We start from the raw sequence: 27,765 nt of genomic DNA, 5'->3' as shown, positions 1-27,765 counted from the left end.
CACTGTAATTAATTGATGGAATTCACCAGGAGATTTGGCAACAGCACTTGCAGGCCTGGACATCTACACGTCGCATGGTGGAACAAATGTTGATGCCCCCAATACCTGGAGGGCCCACTGCTGCTGATGTCAGCTTCTTTCTTTTTTCTGATTTCTCTGTATGTATACGTATGTGTGCATGTATGTGCGTGTGTGCATGTATGTATGAAGGATGGATCAGGCCAAAGGTCCATCTAATTCAGCAATCTGATCTTACACATACCTATGGGCAGCCCACAAAAATTAGCACTCTCTCCAAATATGATTCTCAGCAACCAGTATTCAAGACATACTGCCTCTGAAAATGGTGTGGGGTTTAGGCAAAGCTGCACACATACTGTATATGTGTGTCTGTTAGGAAACAACATGCATGGAAATGCATACTTTTTTGTACAGCTAAAAAATAAATTGTCAATTGTTATGGAAATGAGGTGAACTGAATTTCAGATTAGAAAATTAGAAACTGACAGAAATCTAAATTGGCATGTTTATTCATCCCTAGCTTCTCTCACCATATTCTTGTGGGTGTTGTTTAGACCAGGAGAGACTCTGACAGGTTCAAGAATGTTCTTTTCAGAGCATTGTTCCAGTTTGGGGTGAAGGTTGCCAGGAGAAGCACTGACAGGGTTCTGTCATGGATCCATCTTTCCACATTTAAAGCAGGTGCTTGGGTTTGTTCATATAGGCCTTTATATGTTGGCAATGCTGACTGCATTGAAATGTGTAAGTGTTTTGCTCTGGGCTGCTATGAGTTTAAAATAGCTGATTCCAACTTAAATGAGATTTTTCCTGGTTTCATGGGATATGATACATGTTAGATTTCTTGTCTTTCTTTTCTTTTATGCTAACTACTTCAGATATATATTTTATATATAAAGTGGGAAATAAATCTACTAAATACATAACATTAAAGTAACTAAATATATCCCAACCTGACTATAAGATGGTTCACCAGAACCATGAGAAACTACTTGTCATTTCTCTGAAATTAAGCACTGTAAATAAAACTAGCCAAGCCTTATATAGGAGTATGTGTATGTATGTATGTTTGCTTGCTTGCTTGCTTGTGTGTGTCCTTTCATAATAACCAGCAGGGATGGTGGAAAAATTTGTTTCAGTTACACATTTAAAAGCAAATCAATCTAATTTGTGCTTCAAGAAATAATACATAGATTAAATTATAGCCATCCTTAAATATTCACACTTCTCTGAATTTTGCAATGTAATTCCCCAATCAAGGAAAGTGAATTATATGCAAAACCTCATGCCCAATCATACTGAGTCTGTAAATTTATGCATGGCATGGATAAAGTGGATAGAGAAAAGTAAACAAACATGATGTATGGTTGGTTCCTAATTTGCTTTAATAGGCAACTTCCCCTGTTATTGTAGTGTATCATCAATATTATTATCATGTTTTAAAATGAGACTATTCATCTCAGGGTCATGGGTTTGAGCTCCATATTGTCAAAAAGAGTTCTGCATTGGAGAGAATTGGACTAGATGAACCTTGTGGTCTCTTCCAAAACCACAATTCTATGGTTCTATTAATTAACTTGAGGGTTCAGTGTGGAGTTTGTATGGAAAATAGGGAGGTCATATCATCACTGTCGGCCAGAGAAAAATGCAATTCTTCTGTAACTCTTTGAAATGCCTGGCACTTGTACACAAGGCTTAAGGCTGATCTGCTCTTTGACATTTGAATCACCTGTAATTGACTAGTCAAAAGTGTTGAGAAACACAATATATGCTCCCATCCATTTACAATCTCTCGCAGCTAGAAGAGTCATTGCTTTGTCCTTGAAACCAATTTCTTTGAACCTACAGTAATAATTGAAGAACAGCTTTTAAAAAATGTATGACTTTATATCCTACCTTCATACCAATGCTATAATTAATATTCCTATATCCTTTGGGTGTTGCATTTGAGATCCTCTTACAGCATTTTGTACTGAAGTAGAACAGGACGTTGCTATAAAGCTGGCACTTGCATTCCACTCTTATCAGAACTTTGCCCTCTATTCTCTTTCGAAGTAAGAGGAATCTGACCGCCATACTCTCAGTCAGAATGATTGGAAGACATCCAGAGGAAACAACCATGTTCCCCCATATCCAACTCTGGTGGGCTTTCATGTCTGATGATCCTTTCTGGCAGCTTAGATAGTCTAATACAAGGCTGCATTTAATGTCCATCCTTTGAGTCCAGATAACAAATATTCTCCTTAGGAGTGATTATCTCAGCACTGTCCCTCACTGTCCCTCTGTTTTGTAAATCCTGCTCATCTTCCACTTGGGAACACAGGAATGTGCCTTGTACTGAGTCAGACTTTTGGTCCATCTAGCTCAGAATTTTTTACACTGGCTGGCAGTGCTCTCCAGGGTTTCAGACAGGTTTAACTCCCAGCTCTACCTGGAGATACCAGGGATTGAACCTGGGACCTTCTGCAGGTAAAACAGATGCCCTGTCACTGCTCATAGAGTAATATCATTCCCATTCAGCCAGAAGTATCCAGTAATACCAAGTATTCATGATGTGCAGGAAACATGTTTCTGTATAAATGCCATGAAAGCATTAGTTTCCCATGTTATACCTGTGATTATCCGGCATAAATCAAGCGACATTTTCCCACCTTCGCCGCATCAAGCAGTTGGTCCCTTACCTTTCCTGCCCTGACCTGGCCACAGTGATCCATGCGGCGGTCATCTCCAGGCTTGACTACTGTAATTCGCTCTACGCGGGGCTGCCCTTGAAGCTGACCCAGAAACTCCAGCGGGTACAGAATGCTGCAGCGAGGCTCCTCACGGGGTCACTGCCATGGGAGCATATTCACCCAGTGCTTTTCAAACTGCACTGGCTCCCGGTAGAGTACAGGGTCAGATTTAAGGTGCTGCTTTTGACCTTTAAAGCCCTTCACGGCCTAGGACCCTCGTACCTACAGGACCGCCTCTCCCGGTATGCCCCACGGAGAGCCTCAAGGTCCATAAATAGCAACACCCTAGTGGTCCCGGGCCCTAAGGAAGTTATATTGGCTTCAACCAGAGCCAGGGCCTTTTCAACTCTGGCTCCGGCCTGGTGGAACGCTCTGCCTCATGAGACCAGGGCCCTGCAGGATCTGATTTCTTTCCGCAGGGCCTGTAAGACAGAGTTGTTCTGCCTGGCCTTTGGCTTGGAGCCAATTTGATTCCCTCCCTCTCTTTCTTTTTTCCTTTCCTTCTCCTCCTGTGATGAGGCTACATTTTAATATTTTAATATTTCAATATTTTAATGTTGTATTTTAATTTTGTTTTTAAGTTGTAATCATTCAACTTGTTTTTATTATTGCTTGTAAGCCACTCTGAGCTCGGCCTTGGCTGGGGAGGGCGGGGTATAAATTAAAAATTATTATTATTATTATTATTATTATTATTATTATTATGTCTCTGTCTCTCTTCACCCTCTCTTACAAGTGGGGTGCTGCAGGGTTCTGTCCTGGGTCTGTTGTTGTTCAATGTCTTGGATGAAGGAATTGAGGGGATTCTCATCAAATTTGCAAATGACACCAAACTGGGAGGGATAGCTAATGCAACAGAAGACAGAATTGGGATTCAAAGGTACTTTAACAGATTGCAGAACTGGGCCAAAACTAACAGAATGAATTTCAAGAGAGACAAATGTAAGATTTTGTACTTAGGTAAGAAGAACCAGATGTACAAATATAAGCTGGGGGATACATGACTTACTAGTAATATATGTGAAAAGAATCTGAGGTCTTAGTGGACCATAACTTTAACATAAGTCAACAGTGTGATGCAGTAGCAAAAAATGTTAATGCTATTCTAGGCTGCATCAACAGAACTATAATATCCAGGTCAAGGGAAGTAATAGTTCCATCGTATTCTGCCTTGCTCAGACCACACCTTGTGTCCAGATCTGGGTGACACATTTTAAGAAGCATATTGACCAGCTGCAACATGTGCAGAGGAGGGCAACCAAGATGATCAAGGGACTGGAAACCAAGCCTTATGAGGAATGGTTGAAGGAGCTGGTTATGTTTAGCCTGGAAAAGAGGAGACGTGGCAGCCATCTTCAAATACCTAAAGAATTGTCACATGGAAGATGGACTCTCCTTCCTTGGAGGTTTTTAAGCAGTGATTGGATGGCCATCTGTCATGGACACTTTAGTTGAGATTCCTGCATTGTAGGAGGTTGGACTAGATGGCACTTGAGTTCCTTCCAGTTCTACAATTTTGTGATTCTCTGTCTCTTTGTCTCTTTCATCAGACTTCCTTCAGCACAAAAACAGGAAGTAGAGGAGGGTGCGGATGGAATCACCTTCTCCTAAATTGGTGATCGTTTTAGAACAGGTATAAGGAAACTTCAGCTACAGATGTTGCTGAACTACAACCTTTGCTATCCCTAGCCACTGGCCATTCCTGCTAAGGCTGATTGCAGTTGTAGTTGTTGTAGTTCAGCAACATCATGAGGTTAAATGTTCCCCACACCTGGTTTAGAGTTCCATGAAGCCCAAGAAGGCATAGTCAATAACATTTTACTATAAGAGTTCCTACCTTCAAGAATCCCTTTTAAAGCCTCAGAGTCCATGAATACACAAATCTTGCTTTCAGTCTTCCAATAAGCATCTGGTTTGCCACTGTGACTTGACTGCAACATGCTCACCCTGCCTACTTGCACAGGCCACTGTGTCTGGAATGCAGAAGTTCTATGCCTTTGGGCAAGCCACCAATGACTATGTTCTAATCTCTGCTTAGAGGTCTCAGAAGACCAGTTGCTTGAAATCACAAGTAGGGAGAGCACTGTTATATCCATATCTAGCTTGCAGTCTGCCCACAGGCATTGGTTGGCCACTGTGAGAAGAGTGTGTTAGGTGAGAGGAACATTTTCCTTTATTTAACAGCCAGGCCCCTCTCATGTTCTTTCTATATACTGGCCTTGCACCTCCATTTGTAAAGACAGAAAGATGGTAACCTATTTCTTAAAACTGCTATGTAGAGTAAACACACATAAAACAGCAAAGAACTCAACTGAAATGAAAATGCTATTTAAAAGATAAAAGTGGAGTTAGAAGCCTATTCTGTTTTGTTTTGTGAGTAAACATCCAGAGACCTAAAATTTGGGAAATGTCATCATTAATCTTCTGTCATTGATTCTGAATAATGCAGCAAGGCTTTATGAAACTGTCATTGGAGAAAAAAATGAGAAGAAAAATACCCAAAATGGAGACAACAGAGCTACAAGATGCACCATAGGAATTGTACATAATTAAAACTTGGATTTTTATTTAGCTTCCAAACCAATAGCCTCACTAAAGTCACACAGATATCAGAGGTATGCACCAACCACATGATTTGGTTCAGACACCAAGCTAACACTCTGGAAAAGAGCCTTATGTTGTCCAAAGTGATTTGGAGGCTGTCAGTTCTGGCTCGGGGCCCAAATCTCAATTCAGAGGGGGGGGGAATGTTTTGTGCTTCCTCCATTCACTATTATGAGGAACTCAAAAAATGGCTATAATGTCCCCCCCCCCCTTTTGACGGAATTGGATCCATCCATTCTCCAACCGCCTCCAGACACTCGCACAGGATATTTACCACCTTCACCAGTTCTGATTTAAAAGAGAGGTAGAGCTGAGTATCATCCACATACTGATGGACACCCAGCCCAACCCCCCTGATGATCTCTCCTGCGCCTTCATATAGATCTTAGAAAGTATGGGGGAGAGGATAGAACCCCGACACACCCCAGAAGTGAGAGTCCAGGGGTCCAAACACTCTTCCCCACCACACCACTTTCTGAACATGGCCCAGGAGAAAGGAGCGGAACCACTGTATAACAGTGTCCCCAGCTGGGATGACACCCAACTTTCAGTCATGAATGACATTTGAAGCCTTAGCATAAGAGTAGAATATTTTACCAACATGAGATATTTTAAAATGTTTATGCATGTATCAAGTTGTTTTCATTTTAGTCAGGTCTACTTTTTAAATGTTTAATGCATTCAAGCGTTGCATTCTCAGACAGTTGCAGACATTGGTCTGCTGGTCTTACACAGGTATCATATTTGTAACTATTAGCATACAGACAGGATATGATTAAATGCACTTGTGATAAAATGTGACACCATATAATAAATGAGGAGGGGGTGGGGGGCCATTTGTTACCATAAATCATATAGTGAAATTTGTATGACAAGCTCACATCAACAAAGACAATGTAGAAATAACAAATGCCAAGCATGTCATCTTCAGGATAAAAAGAGTAATTTCTAATTCTTAATAGTATAATTATCTTAATGTTATCCTTTGGTTGAAATTCATTTCTTCATAATGAAACAATTTCTTGTTGGGCTACAAGTGCAGTCATGGAACAAGTAATTCATTCAAGGTTTCATTCCAATTTGACAGATATCAATCAAAGTCCTTCCCCCACCGTACATTAAATAAGACCTTGAAGCATGCCATCCTTTCCAAATAAACTTTTTTATTATTATTAAAGAAAAAAAACTAGAAAGCTTAGCTAAGTAGGACAGGGCATAACTATGTCATGCTTCTTAAGGTTTATCCATGAAAATGATCTTTAAAAAACAATTGACTGTAACAGACTGCGTATTTTACTTGGTAACAAAACAAAATCTCCCACACTACACTAAAACACATTGCTATTCCTCTCACAATGAACCCTGAGTGGAGATGGCGGGGGGAGTTCTCTTGTTAAAGAAAAAGGAACAAAAAAGTATGTCAATTTTGCAATGAAAATTCAAAGAACATAGAAGAGCAAAACAACTGAGGATGTCCTCAGAGCTTTCTACCCCTGAAATTTGTTCTCAGCTCATTAGCAGAAAATCTATGGGAAAATGGAATAGATTAAAAAAACCAAAACACTTCACTGAGAAACAGAACACGGTAATACCTGAACCTACCATCTCCTCAGTGTGGTGCACTGGTTAGAGTGTCAGACTAGGACCTGGGTTCAAATACCCACTCAGTCATGAAGCTTATTGGGTAGTGTTGGGTCACTTACAGTCTTTCAGCCTAACTTGCTTCATCGGTTGTTGTGAAGTTAAAACAGGGATGGGAAGAATCATGTACACCACTTTGAACTCCTCGGGATAGCTCAGCCAGTAGAGTTTGAGACTCTTAATCCCAGGGTCATGGGTTTTGAGCCTAACTTTGGGCTAAAAATTCCTGCATTGCAGTGGGTTGGACAAGATGAGCCTTGTGGTCTCTTCCAATACTATGATTCTAAAATGGATATAAATGTAAATGTAAGTAGAACACATGTTTTCCCCTTAACAGTATCTACTTGACTTGTTTATGGCAGGAGGACCTCAGACCACAACATTAAAACCAGTACTTAAAGAAAATAGGTGTTGCCCTCCACTTGTTTTAGACTGCATCTCCCATCTTTCTCAATCAGCATCACAGTACTGTCATCAGCTCCAACATCACAAAGGACAGGCTGGGCTTTGTGGAGTTGTAGTCCAAAACATCTGAAGGACACAAGACTGGAGAATGTTGATGTAGAGATTAAATAGTGGGCCATTATGGGTAATCCTGCTCTACCTGCTTCTCCATGAGTGGATTATCTAAGTGAGGTCCTTGGTTAAGAATATTTGGAAACCTAGGATTCAGTCTAACATGTCCCAACATGAGCTGCACAGATATGAACATGCACGATTCTTAATGGTTGAGATCATCAGAGGTCAGTAACCAGATTAACCCACACCCTAATAATATCCACAAGTGATTTTTAGGATGTGAAAAACTGAACAGATGGGGCTGTATCCTACTCTAAGTAGGCCCATTAAAATTAATAGGTAAGATGAACTTTGGCCCCAAAAATTCAGTGGGTCTACTCCAAGTAGGCTTTTGTTGGTTACAAACCATCATATTTTATTCCACCTGATTTTAATATTTGATTGCTGCGTGTTTTATTGCTGTAGATCTGCAGATGAAGGCTGGGATATAAATAAAAAGGAGGGGTGATTAATAAGTAAAACAATGAGCTTTATAGTTATGTGCATGGAATTTTGGAGGATTGGCTTAGCTTTTAGAGAGGGGCATATATATCAATTTTGATCAACTCAAGAGAAGAGTTGAATACTTTGCAGGTTAGAGGTAGTTTGGCTTTAACCTCAAGATTTGATGCTTTTTGAGTTAAAAAAATATAAGGCTTTCCTAACCTAGAAAAAAAGAAAAAGAAAAAAAGTAAATTATTAATAAGATCATAAATCTCATTAAAATCTAATATCATTCAGCAAAGCTGCCTGGTGTGGATAATATGGAAAATTGGATTTTACTGTAACTGAACACTATGTATAATATTTTGCATTAATTGCAAAGGCTGCTTTTTTCAAACTGTAATGATAACTTGAAAAATCTGCCCAGTATCTTAAGAGACTAGATTTGATAAACTAGTTGCCTGCTCCATCAAATCCAGAAAATACTTTTGCCCAAACTATATATTAATGTATATCTTTCCAAAACTCAAATAATTCAGAGCATGGAGTGTGTGTATCAATTTCAACCCAATTCAGATGTTCAATGAAAAAGGGTTGTTGCGGGTTCTAACAAGCCTGTATAACCCAAAAATGTACCCATGCCAGATAGTTTTTCTTCCAAAGCCCTTTCAGAAGCTTCCTGGCTGTAGAAAGTTAACATGCAGGACAGCAGATTTCTAGAGCAATCTTTGGCATGTTCACTTTCTACATGCAGAGGAAGTAAAGCAAGTGTTTCTTACATACATTGTCCAAGGTGAAGCTGATCTGAATGCACCCCACAGTTAGTTTTCATTGTGAAAATAGGTATTCCAGTAGCAACACAGCTTTATTCCAAGGTGTTGTTGGACTCCCCATCATCCCTGACCATTGGCCATGCTGACTGGAGTTGATGGGTGAAATTGAGTCCAATAACATCAGGAAAGCCAGTCGCCTCCTGATTTCATCCTACCCTTTCCACCTCTCTTTGCAATGGTTCGCATCTATCTCCCACAAAATCCTCTTCTTTGTCTGCTTATTACAATTGTAATTTTGTCACATTCCTCTTTGAGTTATCCTACTCAGTCATGTATCGGGTGTGAAAGCAGCATGATACTATGCAACCAAGAAGATCTAGTTATATGTGACATCACTAAGGAGAAAAGAAGTGCATTAGAGTGAGAGCAATTCACTGACACAGGGAATGGATTTGCCCCCTTCCCTGTTCAGTCCAGAGAGGGAACATATTTCAAGGGTGCATGTAAGGATTCACCTTGATGGGCCAATTGGGCAGATCCAGATCCAGCCTTCATATGGAAGGTGCCACCCACCCTTTATCCTCTTTCATGAACCTGTCCAGCTCTCCTTTAAGTTGCAGTGTTGGATTAGCCAACCTCTGTTAACTGAATAATGAGTAAGTCTTTTGGGGGGATATGGACTGTTGGCTACATTTGTTTTATTCTATTCCATGTTCTAGAAACCCCAAGAATAGGTGGATTGTGTGACTGGCTGATTCTGTTCATCTTGGAAAGATGTGTGGGCAGGGGACCTGTAATTTAGTGAGGTACCTGCTTAGTGAATAGATGCTTTGCCAAATTTTGAATCATTGTTTGGAAACTTGGGGTGATTGGGGGAGTGAATAACCCTGTGATCCTTGAAGATGTGCCCCACTGAACACTGACCATTTAGGGGTGGAGGCTGCAAAAGGCATGAATCAATGGCATCATTGTTCCAGTGCAGGAAGCTGGGGGGGGGGGGGATTTGCTATGTTATCAGATGGTTGGGAAGCTTTCTCATTGTCTTTTTCAGTTAGGCTATCCACACTTCGAAATATGCTTCACTTTGCTCATTTCTTATTGTAGAGCCTTGTTGTTATCCTTCTTTCTAATTGCATGTCTTCATTCTGGCTGGAGAGCAATGCTTTGTGTGCTGGTGACACGGACAATTGTGCAAAACACCTTCCACACAATGTCACTAATCTCTTCTACAATCCTGCACCTCACAATGCTCCCACAGTTGACCCTTGTTAAATTTGCCACCCAAGGCTGTATATGACATGACAGTCATGCATTCTGGCCCATCTGGGATCAACAAATCAAGAATGAGTGTGTTCTGTGTTTTGCATTTAGCCAAATAAGTTTTTGACCTGGATTAAATCAATAGGCTAGAGAATAATTTAATGAGAAGGAGACACTAATAATATTTTTCTTGTTTCCTTTTCCAAAGAAATTAGTTCGTGTGGCACACTTTATCTTATTTAAAATGTGAAGATGTCTCAGAATCTTCTTTAATGCGGAAAAATAAACTCTGTGCAATGTGGAGCTATATTTAAATAACATTATTAAATCAGATTTAAACATCAATACCAGTTAGCATTCCTTTAACTCTGCTCTACTTCAAGCTAATGAAAACCTTACAGCAGTTCTTAATGCCCCTGCACTATTGATTACCAAGTACTGTAATTTGCAGTTGGGGAGTGGAGAGACAACTTTCTTTTACACAAACATGCAGAGGATCATGTTTTCTACCCATTCCAAATGCTGTGTAAAATAATAATTGCAAATGAACTAAACAGAAGCCTATTGAGATGCCACCTTCACAGGATTTCAGCAAAACAATGTAATCTATAATGAAGTTTGAAGAAATTCCCAGGAAGACGCTTATGAGCAGCACTTATTTTGTTAATTCAGCTTGATAACAAACGGGTGCCTTTTTTGTTTTTGTTTGTTTGTTTTTAAGCACAGTAATTGTGCATCTGCTTCCAAAGGCAGGTGAAAACTTTTCTCAACAGCAGGGAACATTTAAAAGCATAATTCCTGAAGTCGTAATTACCATGCATGCCTATGCCAATTTCTTAATGAATTCATATTCCTACAAAGGCATTCTGGGATCTCTCTCTCTCTCTCTCTCTCTCTCTCTCTCTCTCTCTCACACACACACACACACACACATACACAGTGTGAGTATCGCAGAAGAGAAGGCCATTGCTTGCAAAAACCTGTTTTCTGCTGCAGAGAAATAAATATCCTTTAGAACATTCAAATTTCTAACTAAGGCTCTACAAATTTGTGTAACAAAATTTAAAAGGGGTATGGGAAATGATTAATCCTGTAAAGATGGGTAGAAATGTAACCACTATTAGTAGCAATATTCTTCTTATTTTTATGTGTTTAAAGGTTGTTTTCTAAAACACAGTAAACTGACCCCCCCCCGTGTGTGTGTGTGTGTGTGTGTGTGTGTCTGTATTTTCTGTTAATTTCAGTCTGTTCATGAAAGACCTAGTAGTTTATATTAATCACAAACTTAATCGTTTTATTTTATCTTTTCCTCTTGTAGGCAAAATGCCACCAAGCACACGAAAAAGAGATATCTCTGCAGGCAGGCACAGAGGAACCCCAAGGTTTTCAGAAGCACAACCCTCCAAATCTTGGAATGAAATGAAAGAACCAAATCCACAAGTCCAAGCGCACGCTAAGCCAGTTGCGGAACACCTAAGAAATAGCATCCCTACTCACCCCCCTGCCCCAGCTGCCCAAAGGTGGGTGGGCAAGATGCTACAAACTGCAAAGAGAAAGGATGAGGGTGGTACCAGCCCCACAATGCAAGCAACAATGCCAATATGATTGGTCCATTAGCCTGAAGAGGGACATTAGAAAATGTGACAAAAGCAGTAGTATCATAATCAGGAATGCTAAGGTACTATTCTCCACATGTGACTGTATCTTAAGATTATAAAAGAAAGAGAAACTTAAATTAACAGTGTTTACTGTTCCAAGGTAGAACGAGTACTCTGCATTCAGAAGGTTCTGTCTTTAATTCCTGGTATCTCCAACTCTTTAAACAATATTATTTAGCATAAAGGCAATTTCATTATCACCTTGACTATCCAGAAAGGATTGTTCAGGATCACCACAGCAAAGATCATTATAAATCATATGGAAAAGTTACATGAAATAGTTATCTATTTCTTAGACTCATTTGGAGGGGGGGTTCCCCTCTGTTCCAGGGGAACATACATCCTCGGGTTACATACGGTTCAGCTTACATACGGTTCAGGTTACAGACTCCGCTAACCCAGAAATAGTGCTTCAGGTTAAGAACTTTGCTTCAGGATGAGAACAGAAATTGTGCTCCGGCGGCGCGGCAGCAGCAGCAGGCCCCATTACCTAAAGTGGTGCTTCAGGTTAAGAACAGTTTCAGGTTAAGTACGGACCTCTGGAAAGAATTAAGTACTTAACCTGAGGTACCACTGTAATTCAATTTTCCACAGGTAGTGCATTGCATGTCTGACATCAGAGGTGGGGTGGGGTATTTTAAAATTTGCATAGAAATGTTTGTTTTCAAGTGATTTTGATAAAAGTTTAATGAAAGCCAGCCTATTAGATCCAGAGCTTTTCCTTCCGTAAAACCATGTCAGCTTTGGAAACATGTTATGTTTACACTTTCAGGTTGCTGCAGTCTATCAATTAGTAAACATGCCTCTGAAATTGCCCATTTAGAACAACATTTTTACACCATCTACAGTCTTGTAAATCAGAATGCTGACAACAGGAAATGGCAGCTGTGGAATGAGAAACTGGTGAAAATGCAGCAATCCTGAATTTTAATATAATATAAACTGTGTCAGCAAATTTTGGGTGAATAGCAGGATTTCATCAGAGCAGAACGGATTATGTTATTTTATATTCAGTTATTTTCTGGTAAATTAGACCACTTCCCCCATTTCTGTAGGATAAGGCTTTTGAGTTAATGTAGCAACCTAAAGAACAGCATAGGTGACTGAACAGCATGAAATTAATTGCCACAATGTTAAGAGTGCAAAACAATAATTCTAAACATTGGAAATCCAACTGTGCTGTGTACATATACCAGTGAAGGAGATTCCCATTAGATACTGCAAGTTTTTGATTCCACAAATATAGGCACTGATCTTAGGAATAATAACCATAACATTTTTGCATGGAATATCCTCACAGGTCTTAATGGTCTTGTTTTGCTAGGCAAAAGCAGGGTGGGGTGGGGAGGTTGGTGTGATGCAAACACACATGCAGGAGCTCTGGATTGGGGCCACTGGTGCATTTGCATCATACCAACCTACCTGCCACCTTCTTTCTGGCAAGCAAATGTGACCTACTTGCTGGGATGCTAGTATCTTGGCTGCACCACACCCAGTGAGATGCTTCTGTAATTATATAGGTATTTCAAGGCTTAGACTTTCAGAGAGGATACTTTGAAAGGAGATGGAGTGTCTTGAAGTAATTTTCACATTGTATGAAACAAGAACTGTATCTGGTGATTTCTGAATTATAAGCAGCTATCAGTTGAAGGACTCAATATACCCAGCAAATATCCATCATGTGCATTTCTTTTTGGAAGGCACATACTATTGCAAATCATCTTGGCAACATGATTATTTGCTGCTTTCATGGCTGGAGAGATAAAGCATCAAAGCCGGTTGTTTGATCCAAGACGTGATTACTGGAGTGGGGAGGAGACTATGAAGAAAATGGTCATTGTGTTTGCAATGTACTTTAAGTCAACATTTATACACCTACTGCCCCCTGTTACCCAAATGTCAATCAGCTGTAAAAGCTGGAAGCAGGCATCTGCCATTATAGTAGTATGGAGCCGTGTTGCAAAGCTGAAACCATTTTCTTGGAAAACCAGAACAGAACAGCAGAAACAGTACACAGCTTTACAGGATAATTGGCAGGAGCCAAATCAGACTCCACATGAAGTTGTAAAGACATGACACTGGTCTTGCTCCTACTATTGCATGGGCCTCCTGTCCCTGATAATATTATGTTTAGTGTGGACAACTGAAAATGGGAAACCTATATGCACTGACCTCCATGGGATCATACATTGTTTCCAATTCAGTGCACAGAAATCTATGCACTTATAGACCTTTGTAAATGTCAATAAGTGGGTGTCAGGAGCAGATCCAGGGCCCACACAACATTGGGGTATGTCTAGCATAGGGTCCTGCAATCCCTTCTACTGTAGATCCCAACAAAATATAAAGGGACAAAACAAAACATCAAACATTAAAATCTTCCAGAAACAGGACTACCTTCAGATGTTTATGAAAAGTCATATAATTGTTTAACTCTTTGACAACTGATGGGAGGGCATTCCACAGCAAGGTCATAGACAATCATTGTCCACTTACTTTTGGGCATTGTGGGTGGGTGAGTGAAACATACTGCGTGGGTGAGTGGGTGGAATGCTCTCTGGCCAACTGCTCTGGTGGCTCCTAGCACAGCTGGCTCAAATACAGTAGCAGCAGTGGACCAGAGTGAAGACTGTGTCCACTCGGTCTGCTGCTGCAGCCCAGCCTGCCTCACTACGACCATGATCAGCTTTTTTCTTTTCTTTTTTGGGGCAGCATAACCCATCACCCTCCGCCATGGTTGGATGAGGCCAAAAGGAGTTGGTCCACTATGCGGTCCGAAGGCACCCCCACCTCCGATTTCCTGCAGTCATGCTGGGCTGCAACTGCCGCTCCTCAAAAAGGTAAGCAGTGAAACCTCAAAAAGTTTTCACTGCCTCAAATACGCTTTGCCCCTTTATAACGAATGATTACACCTAAATGAATTCGTCAGCCATGCAGATAAAATGAGTAGACTACATGTGGAGTCTCATTGTGGACTATTCCTTGCTGTGACATAATATAATAAATTCCTTCAAGGTAGCTGTAGAATCTTTGTTGCAGAGGGTGACAATTCCACTCACAGAAGTACATAGAGTTATGTGCAATTCTAGGTTCATCATGACCTGAAACAACATCCAGCTTTTCCTCTTTTTCAGTGCTTTAAAGCTGAATGAAAGCAATAGTTTTCTCAAAGTGTTGCAGGCATTGTTGCCTTTAGCATGCATATTAATCCCACTACTAAAACAGATTTTGGAAGCCGTTGCAGCATTTCAAAAACCTGCATCAAGCAATGAGAGTGCTACAAAAGAGATGTCTGTCTGCACTGCAGATGGGGGAGAAATGTGGTTTGGTTTGAATTGGAATGAGACACTACATTAATTCACACTTCCTAAAGAAATACAAAAACCAAACTGCTTCAAAATTTGTACTTTGCAGAAATCAATTCTATTAGGGAAAAATGCTTGCAAAAATGTGTATACTAGGAGAAATGCATAATAAAAAGCTGTCAAATTTGTGAGGACTTTTTTTTTCAAGAAAAAGGTGTTGGACTGAAGACTGTAAAAATAATAAAAAAGTAACATTGACAAACTCATCCATCTTTAGTATGTACCAAGGGCAATGATGCCCCTGTAATACCACTTACAACTCTCTTAAAAATCTCTCTGTCTCTAGCCCAAGTTAAATGGGCTGTAGATCTTGCACTATAAATCTTTTTTAATGTATCCATTGGACTAACATAAGTGTAATGGAAGGACTCGTTCCTACAAAATATATGGGTAAAAAAATTACTTTGAAATGAATATCGAAAGATTCCGCTTATCTTACCCCAGGAGAGAATGACTTCCAAAGCTGTGCTCTCTATTTAAAGATGACTCCCTGCTGACAGCTTAGAGAAAACAAACTATCACAAAGTGATTCACTCTCATTATAGGCTATTAAAAGTTCTTTTCAACATGAGCGGCAACATCCTTTACAAATGCAACTTCATAATATGGCTCCAAAACCCTATTATAAATACTATCATATATAATGCAGCGGAATTAATAACATCCTTTAATGTGCATTTAATACTGCAGTTATAATTGGAATTTTTATTTCAAATGATACACCCATACAATGCACCAAAGGTCTTCTCATTTTCATCTTATTGTGCATATATATATAAATCTGTGGCCACAGAAGTCTTTTTGGTTTCACCCGCTTCTTAACTCTTAACATTTTTCAGTGTTTTTTGCTGTTCTTAATTAGTTCAGTAGGAGAAAATGTCTGGAAGGTCATATAAAATATTTGGAAATGGGAATACAAATAACTATACGGTGGACATTTTTTTCTGAAGTAGCAAAGAAAAATAAATGAATTAGTGATGGTGCAGGCAGGGAGTTTAAACTTTCTATCAAAAGTGAGTGTGGAAGGAAATAAAATATTTGCTGAAGTTCAAATGGGAGGGGCAGTTTTGAATATTTTAAGAGTTCCATACCAACTCCTTTCTTTGAGGAAAAAAGTTAGCTTCATCTGCCAGGGTAAGAACAGTAGCTCCATGCAGAATTCAGCCCTGTGGCTGGCTGTAATTTAGATGATCTTAGCATCTTCAAATCCTTTACCAACGAACTGAGATGATGTTAAAATGTGGCCTTTCCTTCTCTAGTCTATGGTCAACAATTGTGATCGGCCATGGCAGGATTTGTTTACATTTCTGAAGTGCAGCAATTTTGCTAGTCTGATTGATGCTCTTTGGTGATAGATCGGTGGATGGTGTGTGTGTGTGTGTGTGTGTGTGTGTCAATCAATCTATCTCTCTAGTACTTTTTTCCTAGAAAAATAGGTGCCAGTATTAACCATGAAGTTGCTGCTATAAGTACCATATTTGTAAAGAACAAAAAAGAGGTGCCAGCACAGCGTACCCTTGAGTGCCCACTAAAAAAATCACTGTACTTATCTACACACACACATTTTAAACTATAGCTTTCATCCTTCTGCCTTTGTTCTGCATCACTGGCAAACCTTTAGAAATTCAGTTAGCTGTAATCATTTCCTACTAAGGGGCACAGCATCTTTCAGACAATGAAGATGGAGTCACCTTTGAATGAGTGCAAATGAATCAAAATTATTTGCCAGTCTCCACTCCCAGGATTAGTCTCAATAAACCGGTGTGTAGTCCAAGAACCTGACCAGAATGTGAAGAATGGCCATTAATAACAAATAAGCTCTCTGTTCTTTTTGGAAGAAGATTCATTTTGATCAGATTAATTGGTTTACCTTCTGCCCTCCACCTGCCCCTTGGCATAAATAATCTGACAATTTTGCTGGGTAACTCTTCTCCAAGAAAGTAAAAGGGGGCTCTTCACTATGGATTGGGTCAGGACAGCATAAGACCAGGGATTTAACTCCAGTGTTACCTCTCCAGCCTCAAAACCTGCAGTAAACCTACAGCAGGAGGTGTCCACCAACACAAATGGTTCAATCGGGACTGCGGTCTGGATGCAAAGCATCCTCCTTTATGAAGCATGGTACCAATCCTGATACTTCCCTTTGAGTTGCTATTTACATTTTTAAAATGTATATCTATTTTTAAAAATAGATTCATGAAATGCACTTTTCTCACAGAGGGCTGCATCCAAGTAAATCCTATGCTGAGTAATTAATTAACCTGTTAGTTATGCCCATTAACTTCAAAAGGGTCTACTCTGAGTAGGACTAGTACTGGTGGTAACCTGGAGTCTTGTTTGTTGTTGCCCATCTAGTCCGGCATCCTGTTCTCACAGTGGACAATCAAATGTCCATGCAGAACATTAGCACAACAGAATTCCCTTCTCCTGAAGTTTCTAGCAACTTCCAACAGATACAGCCTCTGATCATAGTGAAAGAGTATAGCCATTGCAACTAGTAGCCTTGAAGCTGTCTAATCCTCTTTTTAAAGCCATCAAAAGTTGTTGACCATCACAGCCTCTTGTGAGAATGAGTTCCATAGTTTAACTATCTGCTTCATAAAGAAGTACTTTCCTTTGTCTGTCTTGAATCTTTCAACATTCAGTGTTTTTTGTTTTGTTTTGTTTTTTTGTCTCTAAGTTCTAGTGCTATGAGAGAGTGGGAAAACTTTTCTCTATCTACTTTTTCCATGCCATACATGTCTATCATGTCACCTCTTACTCATTTTTATTTTTACTACACTTCTTCACAATGTTCCAGCTTTCATTTACCCATGGCCTCTTGTAAAGAAGGAAGCAGGAACATGAGAGTATGCTTTTAGGGGATTGACTTTAGCTCAGCAGTAGAACACACTCTTCATTTGCAGAAGGTCCCATGATCAAACCCTGGCATCTCGAGGTAGGACTGGAGAAGACCTCAATCTGTAACCCCAGAAAGCAACTTCCTTTTTATGTAGATGATCCAGTGACTGGCCAATGCTCTGACTTGTTATAAGCCAGCTTTCTACATTCTGCCACTTTGCAAGATAAACTGAGGTGAGGAACATTTTTCAGTCAAAGGACCACATTCCCTTCTGGCCAAGCCTCTGTGAGCCACATGCCAACAGTGGGTGGGGGAAGACAATGAATGTAAATTCTGCCTATGTATATTAGATTGTAGTTTGAATATTGTACAGTGGTGCCTCGCAAGACGAAATTAATTCGTTCTGCGAGTTTTTTCGTCTTGCGAATTTTTCGTCTTGCGAAGCACGGTTTCCCATAGGGTATTAACGGTTTTAAGGAAAAAGAAACAAACTTGCAAGACGTTTTCGTTTTTCGTCTTGCGAAGCAAGCCCATAGGGAAATTCGTCTTGCGAAGCAACTCAAAAAACGAAAAACTCTTTCGTCTTGCGCGTTTTTCGTCTTGCGAGGCATTCGTCTTGCGAGGTACCACTGTATATCAGAGTTCATGTCAGGCAGGAGAATGTGAAGCTGGGTTAATAAGAGGTGTGGCTCAGGGGAAGGTCCCAAAGGCCAAACAGAGAGGCCCAGAGCCCCCCAGGCCTGAGTTTCTCCAAACCTGAGGTAGGCTATGGGTAGCACTGAATGCTTGTCTTGGATCACTCAAGATAGTTTCTGGAATACCTGTTGCTATTGAAAATGGCATCCAGCTTACTTTCTTCCATGAATAGCTTATTCTATTTATTTTATTTTTTCAGAAAGATGGGTTGCAGGATGCAAAAACATTTATTTTAATGTGTTCACAATGATGTTTTTAATGCCACATTTCTATTTTCTCATATTATTATGCCCTTTGGCAGTGAGCCAGCCATATGTGCGTGAAGGAGTGATGTGGGCACTACTCCCTTATGGGCTTTAAGTAGCCTGTTGTGCTGCATATGGGGATAAAGGCTGCTTGATGAGGGAGGAATCAGTCAGATAAACTAAAAGGTGTGAATCATGTCCTTTAAATGGTTTTAAAAGAGACATTATTAAATGGTGCAATGCCAACATCAAGACTGGCAATGTGGAGACCAGCTGTAATTATCTACTTTACTTTTAATTAGCTGAGTTTTACTCTGTTCCCTTCAGTTCATTGCTGATGAGCAAAATATCCTATTTTATTGTTGAATAGAATAGGAATACCAGCTAGCTGAGTAATGTCTACACTGACTTATAGAAGCTCCCTCAACAGGATTCTTTTGCATATATATATATATAAAATTTTTAAGAAAGAAAACACTATTTAAATATGCTTAAATGTGCAAATTCATTAATTATTGTATTGTATCTTGGTTCCAGGGAATGGGAATTAGGGGCACTGCGGTGGTTCCAGTCCTACGTTCAGGACTGAATCCAGAAAGCCATAGCCATAAACACACACAAACACACACACACACACAAACCAAAAACAAAACTGGAACATCCTTGGGAAGAATTTGTTATTTGGGGATCCCAAGCAGGATTAGCAGTTGTGCTACCTGCTTTAGAAGTCTGCTCCCAAAATTTACATTACAAACCATGACTCATTTATTTTTTGAAGGGACACTGAATTGTGTAGCCTCCAGCCTTTTCACCACTCAGGAAAGCAAGGAGGACAAACCATTATGTACCTATGAAGTGCCAATTTGCCACTTCATTCATTACATATGACATTCAACATGAACCTATTATTCAGTGAAAGGATGTTTGTTCAGTAGAAAAGAAACACTTCCTTATCCTTGTTTTGTTAGTGAGGATGTCTGCTGAATATGAGAGATAAATTATCAGCAAGATGATTCAGGGATAAAAAGTAAGCCTTTTTTGCTTTGGTAGAAATCACTGGTTTAACTCTGTTAATTGGGATGAATGCTCATATTTTCACACAAAGGTGCTTTACAACAAAGAAAAAAGAGAGAAGTATTCATTGTACAGCATGAATTCTCCAAAGAGAATACTTATCTGTTCTAAAGGCTTTTGTATTCTCTTCTTGGCAGAAGTAGAATAAGTACTTTAATGTTTCAATGTATTGCTAGATCTTTATATATTGTTTCCGTCTCTTGAATGGGTTGTTTGCATTAATGTATTTTCTTTTACATATTTTATATATTTAGTAATTTATTTATGATTGTACATGTGAATGAAAGACATTTTAAGAATATCTTGTTGGACCTTCTATATAATTTGGAAAGTTGATTGTTTGCTATGCATTTGGACATGTCTTAAGATATTGTAAAGAAATGACGCTTCCCAAGATCACAGAGCAGACTTTTGTCTGTTAATTTGATGCCATTTTGAATCAAGATGGTGGACTGACTTTTCAAAACTGCATTGGTTTTAAAACATCTTTCTTTCTTTCTTTCTTTCTTTCTTTCTTTCTTTCTTTCTTTCTTTCTTTCTTTTTTTCTTAGAATTCCCAAGGGGGAGGCTGCTAGTATACCATGTTTCAGTTTGTGACAGATTTAAGCAAGCAAATGATTAAGATGAAAACCATGGTCCTGATCCAGACAAAGGTGATTGTTATGCAGAGACTGAAAAGAGTAGTCTATTCAAAGGTTTGTCAAAAGCAAACCTTAATGCAACAGGAGAACAACAATATATGAGACCTGGAAGACTTTGAGGAATTAGGCATACATCTCAACCTAACAAACTATCCTTAAACCTGTAGTTTATCTGAACCTACACAAATAATCATTACATTTCACTGTGATTTGTCTGAAACAAGCCAACAATACTCTACTGTACAGAGTAGTAAGCACTGGAGAGGGTGGATCAAACTTCTCTCTTGCCTTTTATTCAATTGGAAGGGGCTGAAATCTTGACTCAAGTGAATGAATGAGTGACTGGATCGGGGTGGGGAACCTCAGGACTGGGTGTCAAATGCAGCCCTCCAGGCCTCTCTAACTGACCCTTATAATTCTGTGCAGGCCATATTCTCTCCTCAGACACAAGACACTTTCCCTCTCCACAGGATGCACACTTCACCAGTCCTACTGAGTGAAAGATGTTGTTGTTGTTGTTGTTGTTGTTTAATCGTTTAGTCGTGTCTGACTCTTCGTGACCCCATGGACCAGAGCATGCCTGGCACTCCTGTCTTCCACTGCCTCCCGCAGTTTGGTCAGACTCATGTTTGTAGCTTCGAGAACACTGTCCCACCAATTCGTCCTCTGTTATCCCCTTCTCTTTGTGCCCTCCATCTTTCCCAACATCAGGGTCTTTTCCAGGGAGTCTTCTCTTCTCATGAGGTGGCCAAAGTATTGGAGTCTCAGCTTCAGGATCTGTCCTTCCAGTGAGCACTCAGGGCTGATTTCCTTAAGAATGGATCTTCTTGCAGTCCATGGGACTCTCAAGAGTCTCCTCCAGCGATTGAAAGATAGAGAGGGCCAAGAGAGTCAGTAGCGTATTGTGCAAAGGTAAGATTTGCCCACTTTTACCTATGGATCCACCCACCAATAAAATGCAACCCCCGAAAGGTCACTCAGAAAGGAATGCAGCCTGCAGTCTGAAAAAGTCTTTCCTCTTTAGGCTAGATTCTCAAAGGTAGGCTTGAGGAATGGATACTCAAAAGTAGAGGGAAAGATAGTGGTAATTACTACACACACATTTTATTTTACTGAGCTCAAGTGAAACATTCTGCTAAAGTATTCTCTGAGAAAGCTAAGAAAATCCAGATGCTTTGCACAGTGGACTAGAGGAAGATCACTGATCATTAGAGACACATTTCAAATCAACCCTAATCTAAAGTACTCAGTGATGCTCCTGACTAGGCTAATGCATATGACCAAAGTATAAAGCATTCTGTATGGGTTTCATATATAACAGATTATCTCTCTTTGTTTGCATTCTGACCTTATTATGCAACAGTACTACTCTTGAGTACAGTAAGATGTGAAAGAGAGGCTGCTTAACCGCAAATGGAAAGGAGTCAGGCCCCAAAGGAAGACAATGGTGAATGTCATTAAGGATGGGACAGTGATAAACTGATAGGGACAGTGCTATTGCACACATGCTCTGCTTGTAGGTTTCTCCTAGGCATCTGGTTGGCCACTGTAAGAACAGAAACTTGGACTAGATAAGCTTCTGGAATTTCCTAGCAAGGTAATCTAATGGTGCCCAGCTCAGTGGTAGAACATAGATGTTTTGCATGCAGGAGGTCCTAGGTTCAATCCCTGGCATTGTCAGGTGGGGCAGGGAAAGATTTTTTGCTTGAAACCCTGGAGAACTGCTCTAGGGTCTTTATTGGTATAAGGGTGCTTTCTATCTTCTCATGACTTGCTGCCACCATCTGCACCCGAGTCCAACTTATTGGAAGGAGCAACTGTCTGGGATTTCACCATGACCTAGTGGGATCTCAGGGAGGGGTGGTTTATCAGACTTCAAATCAGAAAACGGATTCCCACCCTAATGTCATGCCATCCCTGCTTGTAGAGAAGACTGTGGCCTGTTTTCACCCACACTTGTGTTAGCCTGGTTATTTTTCCTTGTCCAGCTCAGGAAGTTGTTTAATGTTCCTGCCTTGCAACCCAGCACACCATGAAGTCCCCTGGTACAGACCTATTGAAATAGACAGGAGCTGCCAAACATTTCAATGAGGTTTGCACAAAAAGTGCTTCCTGGGAATTTTTTGTCCCCCTGATAAATTAATGGAGAAAGGGTTTCTGCTTGGATTTGCAGCTTAGACATAGAAATGTCTTGGGCCATAGGGCTTGATCTGAAGTCAGCTAGGCAAAAGCTCACATCGTGTGAGCTCCAGATTTTTACTCCAAAGGAAAGGCCATCAGAGGCTGCTGTGTTTTGTGTCAGAATCTATTATCTTCATGTTTCTTTGTCTAGGCACAGTGAAAGTCCACCCTCCTGTTCCCTTGGCAGCACTGGAAAGGAAAGGAAAAGATTTGACAATGACGCTCAGACTTCGGTCTTTAGAGCATACAATCCTCCCCACTTCATCTAAATTGTGTTTTAAGATTTCTAAAATGACTATTTTGTGCCTTTTCTGGTTTTTTATTTTATAGATTTATTCCAAAGCACCTGACCTCCAGCCTGCCAGAATATTACTGCTACATGTGGAAGATGCCTACGTACACATAGAACACACTTTTTACCTCAGAAAAACCAGTAAGATGCTTACTTTTATTTCAGCAGATTCCTTCAGCTTCACTTTGAAGAGACAGACTGATTTGCCTTATACCTGGCAAGAATAATAATATTGGGACTGGATAATCGCTTCCTGGAAAGAACAGGTAGCGTAGACTTCTGAAAAATTAGCTGTTTATACACTTCAATAACAATCAACCTCACTCATGTAGTAACCCTGTAACAAAGAATATTCGGAGCACTTTACTATAATTACATTTGCCTCATAGCCCCCTGCAAATGAGGTGGGAGTTATAATAATAGCCTTGCAGTTTAGAAAACAGAAATTCATAGGCCTGATTCTTTTGAATACCTGCATAAACTCAGGATAAATCTTTCTCTCTCGTTCTCTTTCACTGTTTCTTGATTTACAAGTCCTAGCAGGGGCACTTGTGCTACTATTTGGGTGCATTGAGCAGCAGCCTGCAGGAGGAAGAAACCAGTACAGTGGTACCTCAGGTTACAAACACTTCGGTTTACAGACTCCGCTAACCCGGAAGTAGTACCTCAGGTTAAGAACTTTACCTCAGGATGAGAACAGAAATTGCATGGTGGCAGTGTGGCAGCAGTGGGAGGCCCCATTAGCTAAAGTGGTACCTCAGGTTAAGAACGGTTTCAGGTTAAGAATGGACCTCTGGAACTAAGTTCATAACCAGAGGTACCACTGTATTCTGCAGCAATAGATAACCCCTTAACGTAAGAAGAGCCCTAGTGGATCAGACCAAAGGCCCAGCAACCTGTTTTCACAGTGCCCAAGCAGATACCTATATCAAGTAGCAAAAAGAAAAAAAGAAAAAAAAAAAAAGCCTTATTCTCCATTATACTGGGGAAATTGCCATGGGAAAATGTGTATATTAGCCTAAAATGCATAGAAAGTCTATTAGGAGAAACTTGCTCTAAAATGTTGATGAGTTTTCATGAGATTTTAAAATTAAATAAATTGCAAAGTGAGGTTGGAATGTGGAAAAGTGAACTCAAGAATGAAAAAGAAGAGGAGAGAGAAACTGAAATTGACAGATTCATCCATTCCTAATTGTGAGTGACTGAGCCATACATATTCCACAGAAAACGTTATTCTCAATTTCCCCATTTGCTCTCAAATTTTCCCTGAGGAGAAAATTAAAAACAACAACACACACCACGTGAACGTTAGAGCATATTTGTTTCTAAGGATAACTCAACAAGACTGCAAAAGTTCAATCAACCCCACAGCACAGAAGTGAAAATCACCAGTGAGATCCTTTATTCCATTTTTGCTCACCTGTCAGAATACCAGAGGCCAAAATACACACAGGAAATTCCTTTCAGGTATGTAACCATCTATGGTGTGCTCATGGGACCAATAAGATGAAAATGATTTTCCAGCCAAACATATGGTTGCTAGGAGGGCAAACCCTAAAGAATGTGAAAGTGCTGATAGCTGCATCTAAAATTGGAATATACCATAGAGTAGCCACATTGTCCCTGAATTTCACATTCTGGGGGGTATAGTGGGTGTATATTCTCAAGTTGCCACTGAATTGGGAAAGGGCTGTAGCTTAGTGGTAGGGCAAATGCTTTGCATGAGGAAGATGCCATGTTCATTCCCCCTTGCCCCATCTCTAGGTAGCACTGAGAGAGATAAAAGGCAGCGACTCTCCAAGGTTTCAGGCATAGGACACCCCCAGGTCTACCTAGAGGGACTGAACCTTAGGCATCTCACTATAGCAGAGAAGACTATGACAAAGTGAGTCACATGCCTTCTGTCCATGATTTAACTGTAGAGGGGCAACTTCAAGGCCCACTTGCTCTCATGTCTTCACATCCTGTATCTTGAAACCAAAGCTGAACCAGACAACCCTTCAAATGAGATACCCTTCCAACAGATAATTGTGCTCTGTAATGTTGGACACAGTGCCACTTTATGCCAGACTCAAAATGGGGCACTCTTTTTTTGGACAGAAGTTTTCATTTGAAATCCTACCCAAACGTCTGCTCAAAGTTCACCCATATCACTGTATGTCACTCCAACCTAGGTGCCATCTGTTTAGTCCCTGACACTCCTGTGGTTCCAGACAGAAGAGTAATGGTGGAGATCGCCTGCCCAGCTTGACCCTTCCAGAGAAGAGGAAGACAGTATATATTTACAACAGTGATTGGTGGGAGGTCACAGCTCAGAGGCAGCTGAGAGGAAAAGCTGGGAAATAATTGGAGAGGAGGAGGAGGAGGAGGAGGAGGAGGAGGAGGAGGAGGAGGCAGAGCTGGAGAAGCTGGCTGACACATTATCCCTGGAAAGCATTCCAGAACCCCTTCTCCCAGAACCCAGTTAGCATTGAAAGCAGGAGAGCAAAGGGCTCGGAGACAGATGGTTCTAAGCGGCAACCATAAGGGCAGTGGTGTCACAATGGGGGAGCGGGGGCGGTGCACCGGACGGACAGTGGTGGGATCCCTCCGTTGCTGCTACAGCCGCGAATGGAGGGTCCACCGTTAGTGGCTGCAGACATGAGCAGAGGATCCTGGCACCGTCCGTACAGCACTGGAGCAGCTATGTACAGGGCATGTGCGGTGTCGCTACGTACAGCACATGCATCATACGTAGCAATGCCGCACATGTGCCCTATGTAGTGACGCCCCACCCCAAGTGTCACAACGCCTTCGTTCGCCCCTGCATAAGGGTGTGTGTGCTGTTGACGAATGAGGAAGTAGGAGAGAAGAGGGGTGGAGTGTTACTTGGAGCAATGCCATTACTCCAAGAGGCTGCATGTTTAAGCCTCTCTCTGTGAATATAGAATAAAAAACATTGGTAAGAGCTTTCCTTATCCACGTCTGTCAACCTACCGTGGGAGTATGGAACCTCTGACACTGACAATGAGTGGAGAATGTTGTTACACTAAAATCCAGCTTGCGGCTTCCCTTAGACACTTGGTTGGCCATTGTGAGCACAGAATGCTGTACTAGAATGGCCATTGCCCTGATCTAACAGGCTGTTCTTATATTCATATGCTCTTTTAGCTGTTAATTAGAGATGAAGTTTTGATGTGTTAAGCCAACTCTAAATTCCTATATTTCAGACAAAAGGGAAAAAAATGTGTAGGAGTTTCTATTTAATGTGTTTCTCCTTGGCTACAGAACTCAGGCGTGTGGAAGACAAAGCACCTTCTATGGTCATTGTGTTGGAGTGTAAATATAAAACCTTTTTAATATACAAGGACATTTTATGATGTCTACCACCTACTTAGGTGGCAGTTAAGAACAATTACTGATGTTCTGAAAGTAAGGAGTAGAATTTTAATTAAGTGTAAGTTGCTTTGTCTTCCCCTAGGTGTTCATAGCCAAAAAGAGAGAGTAAAAGTATTTGTTGACTAACTTCACATTAATAAAACAGACTTATTTTAGCTTGCTTGCTAATAAATCATCCAGGCTATAAAAGTAAAACAAATATATTGACATTTAGATATAAGAATGAGAACATCCCCTCAGAATAGCATACTGCAGTTCTATTCTGCAGAAAAATGATACTTTCTCTAAAAGGAAATCAAATTTTGATAAATATAGCATCCACAATAAGTATGTAAGTATCAATGCATGACTCTTCCCAAAATTATGTTAAGTATCTATCTATCTATCTATCTATCTATCTATCTATCTTGGAATTTATATCCTGAATTTCATTGTGAATGGCCTCGAAGTGGCTGAGACTCTCTGACAGTCTGCATCCTCCAAATCTCTGAGGCAGACCCAAGGCTTTGAGAGCTGTCCTCTTTGCTTCAGACCACTTTGGAGAAGCCTTATTTTGCTTCAGAGAAACAGGAATCATTCCAAAGCAGCTTACTTTGATTCTTCATCCAGGCATTGTGTGAAGTGAACACAGACAGACAGACAGACAGACAGACAGACAGAAAGACACACACACACACACACACACACACACACACTCACACACAGTATTTATGGAACATTAAACTTGCAGATTTTTACATAGCTTGCTGTAGAGCCAGTTAGTCTGCTTCTCATTTAATTGCTATATAAATAAATGTAGATGAAAGGTTCATACCTTTAAAAGAATGATGTAGTGGTTTTTTTTTTTAAAGTGGGGAAACCATAAGTATTAAGGGGACAGTGAAATGCTGCTTCTTTTTTTATTTCAAGGGCTGAAAACAAATGGAAACAATGAAAACTGAAAATTAATGAATAAACTTTTTAAAGCAAAAACATTTTTTGACAGTCACAAACTTTTGGTTTAACATCTCTGTTTACCTAGTACCTTTGCTTTTTTTTTAGAACAAAGAGTGATTGTGTGCAGGGCAGACACATTTTTTAAAAAATTGTAACCTAATTTGAAGCTTAATGGAATGGTTACTAAATTGTGAATCACATTAAGTGGATACATTTCCATGACTATTAACCACACAGTTCAAAATGTGTGGATGGAATGCACAGCAGATTTCCATGCTACATAACAATCTTTTTTAAGAGAGAGAGAGAGAGAGATGTCAGCATATGTCATTACACTTGGCGTATATCCATAGCTGTCAACGTTTCCCCCTTTTTAAGGGAAATTCCCTTATTCCGAATAGGATTCCTTGCAAGAAAAGGGAAAAGT

The sequence above is a fragment of the Podarcis pityusensis genome (genome assembly GCF_964106645.2).
Source record: "Podarcis pityusensis genome assembly, chromosome: 8".
NCBI lineage: Eukaryota > Metazoa > Chordata > Lepidosauria > Squamata > Lacertidae > Podarcis > Podarcis pityusensis.
This window is presented reverse-complemented; position numbering follows the sequence as displayed.